Here is a 15,427-nt window from a genome sequence, read left to right on the forward strand (position 1 = left end):
ATTATCTTTTTTATTACAGCCATCCTAGTAGATGTGCAGTAGCATCCCACTGTAGTTTTATATTTCTCTGATAACCAATGATGTTCAGCATCTTTTCATCTGCTTATTGGCCATTTGTAGATCTTTGGAAAAATGTCAATCCAAATCCACTATCTGAGTTACTACATTCTTTTCTTTTCTTTTTTTTTTTGGCCTAATTTTCCTGGGCTAGAAACGCCAATAAAATGCCAAATAAAAATGGCCCGATACAGGGGTGCCTGGGTGGCTCAGTCGATTAATCATCTGCCTTCCACTCAGGTCATGACCTCAGGGTCCTGGGATTGGCTCCACAACAGGCCTGAGTCTGCTTCTCCCTCTCTCCCTCCCCTCCCCGTTCATGCTCTTCCCCCTCTCTCTCAAATAAATAAAATCTTCAAAAAAAAAAAAAAAAGGCCTGATACAGTTTTTAAGGGGAAAATAGAGCTTGTATCTGTAAATAAAATGCAAATTCATGAGAAAGCGCAATAAGAAATGGTTTAATTCTATTAATCCAGGGAAATAAAATAAAGTACCTTTTCTGTGTCTCAAAAAATCATTAAGCTTCCCTCTTAAACACATTTTATTTACATTTCCAACCATTTTACCAACATCATAAAATCATTTTAAATTCACTGGAACAAATGTTGACTTTTAATCTAGTACTATTACTATTTTTGGTTTCTACTTCTAGTTCTGCCACTGGCCACCTACAAGATCCCCTTTTTCTCATGAAAAATGAACTGGATGAGTGGTAAATTTCAAAAATCAGTGAGCAGTGTTCTCAAACATTTTCTCATAGAAGCTTTTCCTTAAACAAATATTAACCTAAGTTGTATGAACTCTTAGGTCACTCATTCCCCAGAAGTTACTTCATACTCACAAATACTCAAACGCAATCCCAGAAAAGAAATGGGCTTTTCAAACACTCTTTAAATAACAAATATCACTCCACCTTATGGTTTTTTAAAAATTTAGTTTCAGGTTTGCTCTAAGTATGTGACCTTAATCAACTCATCATTCTTCTAAAATATAAAGGATTCCTCAATGATTTTACTTCACAAACTATTTTCGTAGTTTCATTTCACATAATTTCTTTCTAAGCATTACAACATTCTAGCCGCAAACTACTTGATATTTCCCACCGTGGTTGAGTTATTCTGTGCCCCGTATCTTTGCAAAAGCTGCTTTCTCTTCCAGGAATGTCCTTCCAGGACTTCTCTATCAAAATCCCAGGCAAGAGCCACTGCTATGAGGATACCTTTGATGACCTCAGTGTAACACTGTTTCTCTCACTTCAGAAGTTTCACTCTGCCTTATGTTATATAGTTAATGTTTCTCTCTGCTCTTGAGGTCAAGACCTTTAATTTCTTATTTATCTAGCATGATTCCTTATCCTAAAAAAGGAAGTCACCTGTTTATTCAATTTTGACCAATATTGTCAAAATAGCAGTAAACAAGATATTTTCAAACATTCATTGAAAAGTTCAAATTTTCTTATCTTTCAAGTCTACATCTTTGAACACAAACTGTTCAAAGCTTTCAGGGAGAATAATAAATTCTTGTATTATTTTTCTGAAGGGCTCCATTAACTTGTATGCATTACTCTTTGATCTAATGTCAAAAATAATTAGCCCTTTCTGAAGACCTACCAAACTACCTTTGAAAAATCCTTTCAAGTATGGTTGGAATTTCAGAATGACCAATAATGAGATTTAAGAGGATTGTGAAAATAATTCTATTACGTCAGTATGTGAATTCTCATTTTACTTTCACTTAAAACTCCTCTCACATGCTATTGTACTGACTACAGAATTTTGTTTCTAGGCCTCTCCTTCAGCTGACTGAGAATCAATCACAAGGTATAGATCCCACTGACCCTGAGATTAGTAGGCAAAACATCTTGCCATCTACTCTACCAGAGTTTGAGAACAACATTCCTAACAGCTTTGTTTCACTGGTCTAATTCCTGGAAAGAACTGGTCTCTCCACTTACCCCTAGACCAGGTTTGGCCCACTCTAAACTCTTTGCAACCTCAAAGACTCTCAACTCTCTCCATGCATAATGAAAGGCCTCTGCACCCAGTGCATCCCTAGGCCTTAGAAAATAACCCCCAAGTCAATTTCTACAAAGAGGTTTCTCAGAGCTTGGAATAGTTACAGGGTTTCTTTTAGAACATCTAAAAATAAAAAATACCTGACTATTCTGCCTCAGTATCAACTTTCCCATTTGACTCTCCATCTCCTCAATGTCAGGGTAGCTTTCTCGGAGTCTTTATGTATATACAGACTAAAGGTCTCCATAACTCAAATACCATATGTAATATTTTGTGACATCTAGTTAATTTGCTTTCTAGATGCAATACTCTGGTTCATGAGGTAGGAAACACACTAGTAAAGTTTTCCAGATAATACCACCTGGAATGGCAATACATATCATTTTCGGAGTTGTTGACCTCACTCCCTCAATCAAACCAACTGCTACAACTGGTCTGCATTTTTAAAAATGATGAGTGATTAAGTTAAAATGGTATTTGTTTATTTAATCCCAGCTGTTAAAAAACAAATCATAGGATGATGAAAATTCTGGACTGTAGAATCAGTGATCTTAAACTGCAGTTACAACACATCTGGTACTCTAGCTCTTGTAGCTGCTACCCAGAAGATACTCCTTGATTGCCTGGCTCTGGTGGCCAGCAAGGCTTAAATTCATCAATCCCGTAAGACTGTAACAATCAGAAACAGTTGTTAACAGGCTATCTTCCCCAGGGCACAAGGCAGAGTCAGCCGACTGAAATAACCACCCCCACCCCCAGTCTTTCTATGAAAGAAGTCAATTAGCTTATCTTCATAGCTGTGGCCTGAGGAACAGGCTTCTAATTAAACAGACATCTAAGGGCGCCTGGGTGGCTCAGTTGGTTAAGCAACTGCCTTCGGCTCAGGTCATGATCCCGGAGTCCTGGGATCGAGTCCCACATCGGGCTCCCGGCTCAGCGGGGAGCCTGCTTCTCCCTCTGACCCTCTCCCCTCTCATGCTGTTTCTCTGTCTTTCTCTCAAATAAATAAATAAATAAAATCTTTAAAAAAAAAAAAAAAACACACATCTAAGAGCTTACTACAATTCTCTCCAGAGACTGGGGAGGCCAGTAGGTGACATCTTTGCACTCTCCCTCTGCCCCATACCAGGTCTCTGGTGTCTCCAAAAAAGAAGCTAGTGTACAGGACTGGCACACAGGCTGCTGCCCATAGGGCACACCCCCGGATAAACAGGCTTCCGTAGCCAGAAAGCCTGTATTCACAGGTTCAACAGGATTATAACAACAACAACAACAAAAAAAAAAGTGAACTGGCTATCACCCTAGGGCACAACACAGAATGAGGAGACATAAAACTTCCCCTGAAAGAGGTATTTTGCATACTTTAAAAGCTGCTGCCTGAAGGTCTAGCTTCCAACCAGCCTGAATCTAGGTGCTGACTGAGATCCTCCCTTTTGGAACGCTGACAGATCTTGGCACACCCTCAACTACTGGGAGCAGCTAAGAATAAAGCAGGCTGCTTGGACAATTAAAAAGTTATGAGAGACAACCGAGAACTGAGTTAAATGATGAGGTCCATCTCTTAAGTAAGGTGTGTCAGTCAAGACTAAAAGAGATGATTTTTTAATCTAATCATTGCAACAAAAAGTCAAGGAAAAGAGAGAAACAAAAGAATATTACAAATAAGAGAACAAGATAAAACCTCAGTAAAAGACCTTAATGAAATGGAGATAAACGATTCACCTAACAGAATTCAAAATAACAGTCATATATGCTCACCTAGCTCAGGAGAACAATGGGTGAAAAAAGTGAAAATTTCAGAAGAATATATATGAAAGTACCAAGTGGAAGTCACAAAAGCTGAAAAATACAATAATGTAACTGAAAATACAACAGAGGGGTTCAACACCAGGTTAAATGAAGTAGAACATAGAATCAGTGAACTCAAAAACTGAGTAGTAGAACTAATCCAATCAAAGCAACAACAACAACAAAAAAGGGATGGTGGGGAGTAAAGATAGCTTAAGAGACTAACAGGACATCAAGCAAACCAGCATTCCCATTATAAGGGTCCCAGAAGACAACAGGGGCAGAAAAAAACTTACTTGAAAAAAATAATGGCTAAAAACTTCCCTAACCTGGGAAAGGAAACAGATATACAGATCTAGGGAGTCCAGAAAGTTCCAAATAACATGAACCCAAAGAGACCCACATCAAAACACATTATAATTAAATGTCAAAAATGTTTAAAAAGAGAGAATCTTAAAAGCAGTGGAGAAAAACAACAGGTTATGTACAAGGGAGCCTCCATAAGACACTAAGCATACTTTTCAGCAGAAACTTTGCAGGCCAGAAGAGGTGCCATAATATAAAGAAAAAAACTACTACCAAGCATACTCTACTCAGTAAAACTGTCCTTCAGAATTAAAGGAAAAATAACAAGTTTTACAGACAAGCAAAAGCTAATGGAATTCATCACCACTAGCTGTGTCTTACAAGAAACCAAAGGGAGCTAATTACAGGAAAATATAAGAAAGTATGAATCTCGCTGGTAAAAATAAATATATTGTAAAATTCAGAATAATCTAGTGCCATAAAGATGCAATCACTTGCAAAGCTAGTATGAATGCTAAAAAACAAAAGTAAAAAATAACTAAGTACAATAATTTGCGAAGGAAGATACAAGAAAAAAAGAAGTAAATCATGACATCAAAAACATAAAAGGGGGAGAAATGTAGAGACGAGGATGCTCACTCTTGCCGATTTTACTCAATACAATATTAGAAGTCCTAGCCAGAGCAATTAGGTAAGAAAAAAAGGCATCAAAACTGGAAAGGAAGAAGTTGAAACTGTCTCTATGTGTGGGTGATATATTATGTATAGAAAGCCTAAAGACTCCACCACAAAGTGAACTAATAAACAAGTTCAGTAGAGTTGTAAGATAAAAAAATAATACACAAAAATCACCTGCTTCTATACACTAATAAGCTAAAAGAGAAATTAAGAAAACAATTCCATTTACAAATGCATAAAAAAATATTTAGAAATAAATTTAATCAAAGAGACTAAAGACCTGTAAACTGAAACCATAAGACAAGGAAGAAAAAAACTGAAGACAATGCAAATAAATGAAAAGATATTCTGTGCTCATGGAATGGAGAAATTAATATTGTTAAAATATACATATTTCCCAAAGCAATCTACAGATTTAATACAATCTCTATAAAAATTCTAATAGCATTTTCAAAGGACTAGAATAAAAATTCCTAAAATTTGTATGGAACCACAAAAGACTCCAAACAGCCAAAGCAATCTTGAAAGAAGAACAGGCTAAAGGCGGCACACTTCCAGATTTCAAATTACCTTATAAAACTATAGTAATCAAAAGGGTATGCTATTGGCATAAAAACACACACACAGATCAACAGAACAGAAAAAAGAGCCCAGAAATAAACCCACACGTGTGGTCAATTAACTTATGACAAAGAAGCCAGGAATATACAATGAAGAAAAGACAGTCTCTTTAATGAATGGTGCTAGGAAAACTGGACAGACACATGCAAAACAATGAAACTGGACCAATATCTTATACCATACACAAAAATCAACTCCAAATGGATTAAGGACTTGAACTTAAGGCCTAAAAACCTCTAGAAAAAAGACACAGATGATAAGCTCCTTGACATTGGTCTTGGTGATTTTTTTTTTTTTGGATTAAGACCAAAAGCAAATGCAACAAAAGAAAACTAAACAAGTGGAGACTATGTCAAACTAAAAAACCTCTGCAGAGCAAAGGTAACAATCAATAAATGAAAAGGCAACCTACAAAACAGGAGAAAATATTTCCAAGTCATATACCTGATAAGGAGTTAATATCCAAAATAAAGAACTCCTACAACTCAAGAGCAAACATAAAAAAATAAATCTGATTCAAAATTGGACAGAGGATCCAAATAGACATTTTCCCAAGGACATACAGATGGCAAACAAGTATATGAAAAGGTGCTCAATTCAACATCATTAGTCATCAGGGAAATGCAAATCAAAACAAGAATGAGATAGCACCTCCACCTGTTAGAATGGCTATTATCAAAATGATAAGAAATAAGTGTTGGTGAAGATACTGAGAAAAAGGAACCCTTGTACACCACCAGTGGGAATGTAAATTGGTGCAACCACTGTGGAAAACAGCATAGAGGTTCCTCCAAAAATTAAAAATAGAACCACCATATGATCCAGTAATTCCACCTTCAGGTATTTATATGAAGGAAAAAAACACTAACTTAAAGATATCTGCATCTCCATGTTCCAGGCAGCACCATTTAAAATAACCAAGACAATGGAAGCAAGCTGTGTCCACAAATGGATGAATAGGTTAAAAAAAAAAGTGGTATATATACACAATGGGATATTTTTCAGCCTTAACAGAAGAGGAAATCTTGCCATTCATCTATGGATGAGACTACACAAACACACACAATGGAGTTTTAAGCCATAAAAAAAATAGGATATTTTGCTATTTGTGACAACATGGACAGACCTTAAGGACATAATGCTATGTGAAATAAGTCAAAGACAATAACCAAATGACCTAATTTATATGTGGAATCTAAACAACAACAAAAAAAACTCATTGATATGGAGAAAAGACTGGTGGTTCCCAGAGATGGGAGGGAGGTAGGAAAGGAATGGGTAAAATGGGTTAAAGGGGTCAAAAGGCACAAACTTCCACTTATAAAATAAGTAAGTCCTGAAGATATAATGTACAGGATGATAACTAGAGTTAATAATGCTGTCCTGTATATCTGAAAGTTGCTGAGAGTAAATCTTAAAAGTTCTCACCACAAGAAAAAAAACTATGTGTGGTGACAGGTGTTAACTAGACTTACTGTGATCATTTCATATTATACACAAATATAGAATCATTATGTTGTACACCTAAAACTAATATAATGTTATAGCTGTATTACACCTGAATTTTTAAAAATTTAAAAAATTAAAAAATATAGTGGGGAAAAAAGAAAAGCCAAGTCTTAGTCTCAGCTCTGCCAACTTAAGTTTCTATCCAGGGTCTCAATGTATGATACAGTAAATCAACAAAGTATCTTTTCTGTTAAGGCAAAAAATTTAGAACACATTTTTCTTTAAGTATCTGCCACTACATGCTATGTTCCTGGAACTGTTCAATAGCAACAGGCTTGAACGTTCTAGTCCCATAAATTATTTTCATAGGAAGGCAGCATATCAAACTATTCCCTTATTTAAACATGTAAGTAGCCTAATCAGCTTCAATAATACAGTGCAAAACTTTAATTAGCACAAGAAACAACAAATGCACATCAGGAAAGTAACCTAAAGTACCCCCTTAATCCAAAAGGGACACATTCCAAGACCCTTAGTGGATATCTGAATTAGGGATAGTACTGAACCTATATATACTATGCTTTTTCCTATACATATACAACTATGATAAAGTTTAAGTTACAACTAGGCACAGTAAGAAATTAGTAACAACATACTGTAAGTTATATGAATGTGCTCTCTCTCTCTAAAGATCTTATTGTACTGTAACTGCCCTTCTTGTGATGTTAGATGATAAAATGATGAGATGAAGTGAGGCAAATGACACAGGCATTGTGACCTAGTGTTAGGCTACTACTGACCTGATGATGATACATCAGAAGGAGAATCATCTGCTTCCAGACCACAGTTGACCATGCAGATAAGGAGGGACTACTAGACTACCATATGATAGCAAATTAAAAACCATCTTAAGGCCCTAAAACAGCATTTATTCAAATTTAAAGTCCATAAAGATAAACCAAAAATGTTAATAAAGATTCTAGAGTCCTAGCCCAGAAACTGAAACAGTTAAGTCTAGACTAGGGTTCAGAAATCTGCCCTCAACCCTTTCTATTCCATCAGGATCCAATGGACTCAATCTTAATTTTTGAGTTCCTTTTCTCAGCAGTTCTATTTAGTGAATTTTATTCTTTGAGATCTTCCAAAGAAAAAAGAGAAAGAAAAATCTTTAAATGTAGTAAAATCACTCTGTCTTTTAAATATCATAAGGGTTCAACTGAACCTTTTTATAAATCTAAGGTCTATTATGGGATTTTAGTGAACTTGTTTTCCTCTATCTTGAAACACCTTTCTATTTCATCAATCCAGAAATTATTACATCAGAATTCATCAGCTGCTGGCAACTAGGCTAAAAAACTAAAAATAACAAAAAATAAGATCACCTAGATTGATAGAGTACTGAAATAATCGCATTTCTTTCATCCTTCAGTTTGTATTGCCCAAAGTACTACATCCTCTTTTCAAGAACATATAAACTCTGAAGACACTAAAAAAAAGTGTTCCTTGAACACTTGGAATTTTTCATTTTTCACCCATGATAGCAGAGAAAAGGAAAGTGGAGGAAAACGTTTATTAGACAAATCAGAAGACATGTAGCTGTACCCTAGACTCTTATGATAATGAGGAAATTCATTATTAAGCAAATCACAGACCATGAATTTTCAGACCATCATGATATCCTAATTGAAATTTTTCAAATTTAAGAATGAATAAGTAAACAATATACTTGTAATTAATAAAAGAAATTAAACTTTTCAGTCATTCAAAAGGCAGAACTTTATCATGCAATATTTTGAAACAAGTCCCTTGATCCTATTTTACTAATATATTACCATCTTTTATTCTTTTATATTTGTAGACCAAAATTTACTTGATATGTATGGCTTTTAAGTGGCCAAATGAAGGTTGGCCTTTAAACAAATATGACTGGAAAGAAACAGTAATATAGTGAAATTTTCTAAAACTCATCACATTGTTTATTCTAATTGGTGTTTATAATATAAAGCATTAATGAAAATTCTCTGCAAATACAAAACAAAAAAGATGGTCATCCTCTCAATAAAATCATGAGCCATTAGGGGGCGCCTGGGTGGCTCAGTCTGTTAAGCGGCTGCCTTTGGCTCAGGTCATGATCCCAGGGTCCTGGGATCAAGCCCCACGTCAGGCTCCCTGCTCAGTGGAGAGCCTGCTTCTCCCTCTCCCTCTGCCTGCCACTCTGCCTACTTGTGCTCTCTATCTCTCTGTCAAATAAATAAATAAAATCTTAAAAAAAAAAATCATGAGGCATTTGCAAAAGTACTGCATTTTGATAATGCAAGTACAAAAATTACCAGATGGTAACAATAGAATTAGAAATATATTTGAGATCTAGAATCAGTATTGTATTTTGACAACCAAGTTCATGAAGAAGAACCATAAGTAATGATAAGCTATAACAGAGACATATTTGAAACCTGGAAACAAGATAAGATGGACATGTGCTAATTTCATACATGACAACTGATGAGCAATTAGTTGTACTCAAAAAGATGCTGCCCATTTCATCTATATATACTTTCAAATCCAGGAAAACTTAGAATAAAAACATTGGTTTCTTGGCACACCAGGGTAGCTCAGTGTGTTAAACATCCAACTCTTGATTTCGGCTCAGTTCATGACCTCAGGGTCGTGATATCCAGCCCCACATCAGGCTCTGTGCTCAGCGCAGAGTCTGGCTTGAGATATTCTCTCTCCCGCTCCCTCCCCTTCTCCCTCTACCCCTCCCCCTGCTCGTGCTCTCTAAAATAAATAAATTTAATAAAAAAAAGAGAGAAAACTACAAAACACTGCTGAAAGAAATGAAAGAGAATATAAATAAAATGAAGCACATCCCACGTTCATGGATTGGTAGACTTAATACTGTTAAAATGTCGATATCATCCAAAGTGATCTCAAGATTCAATGCAATCCTTATCAGAATCACAATGACTTTTTTTCAGGAATAGAAAACTCATCCTAATCCATATAAAATCTCAAAGGATTCAAATATACAAAACAATCTTGAAAAAGAACAAAAGTGGAAGACTCATACTTCCTCATTTCAAAATGTACTATAAAGCTACACTAATCAAAACAGTAAGGTATTAGCATAATGGCATATAGATCAATGGAAAAGAACAGAAAGCCTAGAAATAAAGCCTCACATATATGTTAAATGATTTTTGACAAGAGTGCCAAGACCATTCAATGAGTGAAAGTCTTTTCAACAAATGGCGCTGAGAAAATTGGACATCCATGTGCAAAAGCATGAAGGTGGACCCTTATCTAACACTACTTACAAAAATTAACTCAAAATGGGTAAAAGAGCTAAACTTAAGACGTAAAACAATAAAAACTCTTAGAAGAAAACATAGGACAAAAGATTGATGACTTTGGATTTACCAGTGATTTATTTGGACATGATACCAAAGATACAGGTAACAAAAGAAAATCTACACACTGGACTTCATGAAAATTTTAAATTTTTGTACATGAAAAGACAGCCTCAACAGAGCAAAAAAAAGCAACCCACAGAATGGGAGAAAATATTTGCAAATCATATATCCAATAAGGGATTAATACCTAGAATATTTAGAGAACTACTAAAACTCAACAAGAAAAAAAAACTGGCAAAGGACTTGAATAGACATTTGTCAAAAAAAGATACAAGAATGGCCATAAACACATGAAAAGATGCTCAACATCATTAATCATTACAAAAATGCAAATCAAAACTAGGAGATACCACCTTCACACCCATTAGGATGGCTACTATAAAAAAAAAAAAAAAACAAGTATTGAAGGAAAACTGGTCAGATACATGCAAAAGAATGAAATTGGACCACTTTCTCACACTATACACAAAAAATAAAATCAAAATGGATTAACGACCTAAATGTGAAACCTGAAACCATAAAAATCCTAGGAGAGAGCACAGGCAGTAACGGCTCTAACATGGGCTATAGCAACATTTTTCTAGGTTAAGTCTCCTGAGGCAAGAAAACCAAAAGCAAAAGTAAACTATTGGGACTACCTCAAAATAAAAGGTTTCTGCACAGCAAAAGAAACAATCAACAAAACTAAAAGGCAACCTACTGAATGGAAGAAGATATTTGCAAATGACATACCTGATAATGAGTTAGTATCCAAAATATATAAAGAACTTATACAACTCAAAGCCCAAAGAACAAATAATCCAATTTAAAAATGGGCAGAAGACATGAACAGACATTTCTCTAAAAAACACATCCAGATGGCCAACAGACACATGAAAAGATGTTCAACATCACTCATCATCAGGGAAATGCAAATCAAAACCACAATGAGATATCACTTCACACCTATCAGAATGGCTAAAATCAAAAACACAAGAAAAAACAAGTGTTGGCCTCGATGTGAGAAAAAGGAACCCTCTTGCACTGTTGGTGGGAATGCAAACTGGTGCAGCCACTCTGGCAAACAGTATGGAAGTTCCTCAAAAAATTAAAAATAGAACTACCCTACAATCCAGTAATTGCACTACTGGGTATTTACCCAAAAAATTCAAAAACACAAATTCAAAGGGATACATGCACCCCTGTGTTTATTGCAGCATTATTTACAATAGCCAAACTATGGAAGCAGCCCAAGTGTCCATCAACAGATGAATGAAGATGATGTGGGATGTACACACACACACACACACACACACACACACACACAGAGAATATTATTCAGCCATAAAAAAGAATGACATCTTGCCATTTGGAAATGAATAAGCTAGGGAGTATGCTAAGCAAAATAAGACAGAAAAAGACAAATACCATATGATTTCACTCATATGTGGAATGTGGAATTTAAGAAACAAATGAGCAAAGGGGAGAAAAAGAGGCAAACCAAAAAACAGACTCTTAACTATAGAGAACGAACTGATGGTTACCAGAAGGGAAGTGGCTGGGGGGATCAGTGAAATTGGTGATGGGGGATTAAGGAATGTATTTGTCCTAATGAGTACTGGGTGATATACAGTATTATTGAATCACTATATTGTACACCTGGAACTAATGTAACACTGTATGTTGACTATATTGAAATTTTAAAAGAAGGATCAATTAGAGGGGATGTGGAAAAATTGGAACCCTTGTGCACTGCTGATGGGAATATAAAATGGTAGAGCCACTAGAAAACAGTATGGTGGTTCCACAAAAAAAAAAAAAAAATTACCATATGATCCATCATTCCACTTCCGGTATACACCCAAAAGAATTAAAATCTATGTCTAAAGAGAGATTTGTACCCCCATGTTCACAGCAGCAATATCCACAAAAGCTCAAACATGGAAGTAATGCAAGTGTCCACCTATAAATGAATGGACAAGCAAAATGTGGTATACACATACAATGAAACATTATTCAGCTTTAAAATGGAAAGAATTTCTGCGACATGCTGGATGAATCTTGAAGACATTACATTAAGTGAAATACACCAATCACAAAAAGACAAATACCATATGATCCCACTTATATGAGGTACTTAGTCAAAATCATAAAGGTATAATGGTGGTTACTAAGGTCTGGGGGAAAGGAGAGAATGGGGACTTATTGTTTAATGGGTATAGAGTTTCCATTTTACAAGATGAAGAGTTTTTTAAGGATGGATGGTGGTAATGGCTGTACAACATAGTCAGTGTATTTAAAAACCTGTGAACTGCACACTTAAAAATGGTTGAGATGGTAAATTTTGTTGTGTGTATTTTACCACAATAAAAAAGAAAAGAGGAAGGGGGAGAATATGTTTGTATAGGTATTAAATATCCCTGGATGGATACCTAAGAAACATAAAACAGTTGGCTCCTACAGGAAGGAAATGTGGTTGGCTGGGGGGGCCTTTAGAAGGAAGGAGACTACACTGAGAACCTATTTTATTGCTTACATTTCGAGCCATGTTACTGTTCATCACCTCAAAAATTAAATAAATGTACAAATAATGCTGGCAGCACTTGGAAAGAAATTAATAAATGCTAATATAACTATTACTAGATTTTTTTGAAGTTGTTCAGAGGAATTTTTTTTTTTTTTTTTAGAAAATCTTGGCATTTACTACCTAAAAAAAGTACCTATATCTGGCAAACACAGGAAAAAAAATAGTTGAGTTATGTTTAAGAAATGGTTTTACTGAAGAGTACATTCAACTGTCAACTATTTGTAAATTCATCCTCTTATGGTAAAGATTTTCATATGCTTATAATACTCAAAATAACTAAAAGTTAACGTTGTCGAAGTTAAATCTGGATTATAATGGACTATTTCCTGAACATTTTAAAAGACATTCCACTTCCTTATTTTCATTCTGTGGCACAAACCACTTGATCTATAATATTTCCGTACCATTTAAAGGACAAAAATTTATAGAGCTAAATTGGTAACAGAAAACATGAAAAAAAAATTTTTTTTTAACCGTTTGCCCTCAACCTCAAATAGAAAAGGTAAAGATTGGAAAATGTGAATTTTAATCACTTACATACATTGAAGATAAAGCTAACAGCCTGCAGCTGTTTTCAATGTAATTTTCCTTTTTGTTTTTTTCTTTCAAACACGGAGATGTTAAGAGTTTGGTAAACCAAATGTACTTATGAAGTTATGTACTTACATAAAGGAAAAAAGAAATCACAGTAAATGCGTATGCAGATAATATATACAGACCAGATAACCTAGAAATTCCTTTCAAAAACTGGCACATTGGAAGACTCCATGATTAAATAATTCCACTTTGGTGAAAAGGTAAACTCCACATCCATATGCCTTCACTTTCCCATTACTACAAGGAAATCGTGAAATGAAAACTGTGAGTCATTAAAGCTCAAGGGATATTTCCTTCTGCACACACCCCGCTGGAACGTTTCTCCCTTTCCTCCAACTTCTCCAGGAATAGGCGCGCAGCGAACAACCCCTCCCCACCCCCTTCCAGAAAGTCAAGGCTTGGCCCACTCAACAGACACCTCCTTCCTCCTTCCAAATCCAGGGCGGTCCGATCAAGCCACCCAGGAAGGTGACTGGGTACAGTCCAAGGAACGCAGAGCACCGTGACGAGCCACAGCCAGCCGCTCTTCCTTCCACCGGTCCCCAGGGATCTCAGCCAAGAGGAACAAAAAACGGTCGAGACGGACCAGAACGAGGAGTCCGAGCTGAGGCGGCAGCTGTCGGCGTCGCCGCGGGCCGGGCCTCAGGGCTGTCCCTAACCCCGCCGACCCCCGGCGTCCCCCCACCGCCCCCTCGCCCCTCGCCCCTCGCCCCAATCCCGGGCGAGACCACGAAACCCACAGGGTCGCAGGCAGAGCGAGCCGCTCGTGCAAACTTTCGCCCCGGGCCCCGCAGGGCGCAAGGAGGGGCGCGGAGACCACTGAGGAGAGGGCGTCGCCGCCGCTTCCCGAAAACCTCTGAGACCCAGACGCTCTCCGCTAGGTGACCCGTGGCTCCATCGCCTCCGCCCCTAGTCCCCGCACCCAGGACGCGGCCTGAGCGCCCCTCTCTCCCCACACCGCTGCTCACCTAGGCCACAAGGACGCGCTCACCGCCGTTGCCGTCGCCGCCTCCGGTAACTGGCACGGACTTGCGAGACCCGAAGACAGAAGAGCCGCTCGAGCCCGAGGACCGCCCGCGAGGCGCGTCACGGTGCCGCCCCCGCCTTCCGCCCGCGCACGCGCGCGGCTCCTGGTCAGGTGACCCAGTCCCTATGGTAACAGGGCAGCGGGGAGCGGGGGCGGGATGACTGGGGCGGGGCGTGGGCCGCTCCTGCTCGTGCTAGGGTTGGGGAAGGTAAAGCCGCCCACCCGCTGCCCGGGCTTATGCTCCCCACCTTCTTCACCCTCCCCAGGGGTAGTGCGGGAGGGTCGGTGCTACCTGTCCTGTGCTGTGTTCATCTGTCCTCAAGGTCATTTGGTTCCCATCACCTCCAGTACAAAGAGAGTCTTGAGAACCTATCCTTTGGAGATTTCCTTGCCAGCCTTGGACTTCCACCACTTTACTCCTACTCATCTTGACCCTCTCACTTTACTCTACACTCACAGAAACATTGCTTCCACTAACCCTTCTCAACTCCTGCCCTCTTTGTTACAACTTTTTTCTTTGGCTTTTATTACTCTTTGTCCATCTGAGCGAAAAGTTCATTGGCTGTTCAAGGTTATGCGTAGTACTGCGCAAAAGCAATAGCCCATTTCCTAATGCAAACACTAAAAATCTATATTTCTTGAGGGCTGACTATGTTCCAGGTACTGTCCTAAGAACTTGATGTAGATGGACTTTAGTCCTTACACCAATCTATAACATAGATACAACATCCCTGTTAGCACGCAGAGAAACTGAGGCACTAAATTAGCCAAGTTTATCATAGTTACCATAGAGTAACATAGAGTACTTGACAAAATAGCATTAACTTCGAAGCATTTAATTTCTAGCTAAGTTATTTAGTGCCACACAACTTAATGTGGTCAAACTAATAAAAATCTGAGCATAAAAGAG

The 15,427-nt window shown here is 37.5% G+C and overlaps 1 protein-coding gene across 2 annotated transcripts in view; it reads right to left on the minus strand.

Annotated features, from left to right (window-relative positions):
* Positions 1-14,613, minus strand: part of SDCBP (syndecan binding protein) — a 35,806-nt gene extending 21,193 nt beyond the window's left edge. For both annotated transcript variants that reach the window (XM_036088295.2, XM_036088294.2), the window contains exon 1: positions 14,459-14,613. The gene's annotated coding sequence lies outside the window, so the exon portion shown is untranslated. The remainder of the gene's footprint in view (positions 1-14,458) is intronic.
* Positions 14,614-15,427: the final 814 nt, after the last annotated feature.

The sequence above is a fragment of the Halichoerus grypus genome, chromosome 5, assembly GCF_964656455.1.
Source record: "Halichoerus grypus chromosome 5, mHalGry1.hap1.1, whole genome shotgun sequence".
NCBI lineage: Eukaryota > Metazoa > Chordata > Mammalia > Carnivora > Phocidae > Halichoerus > Halichoerus grypus.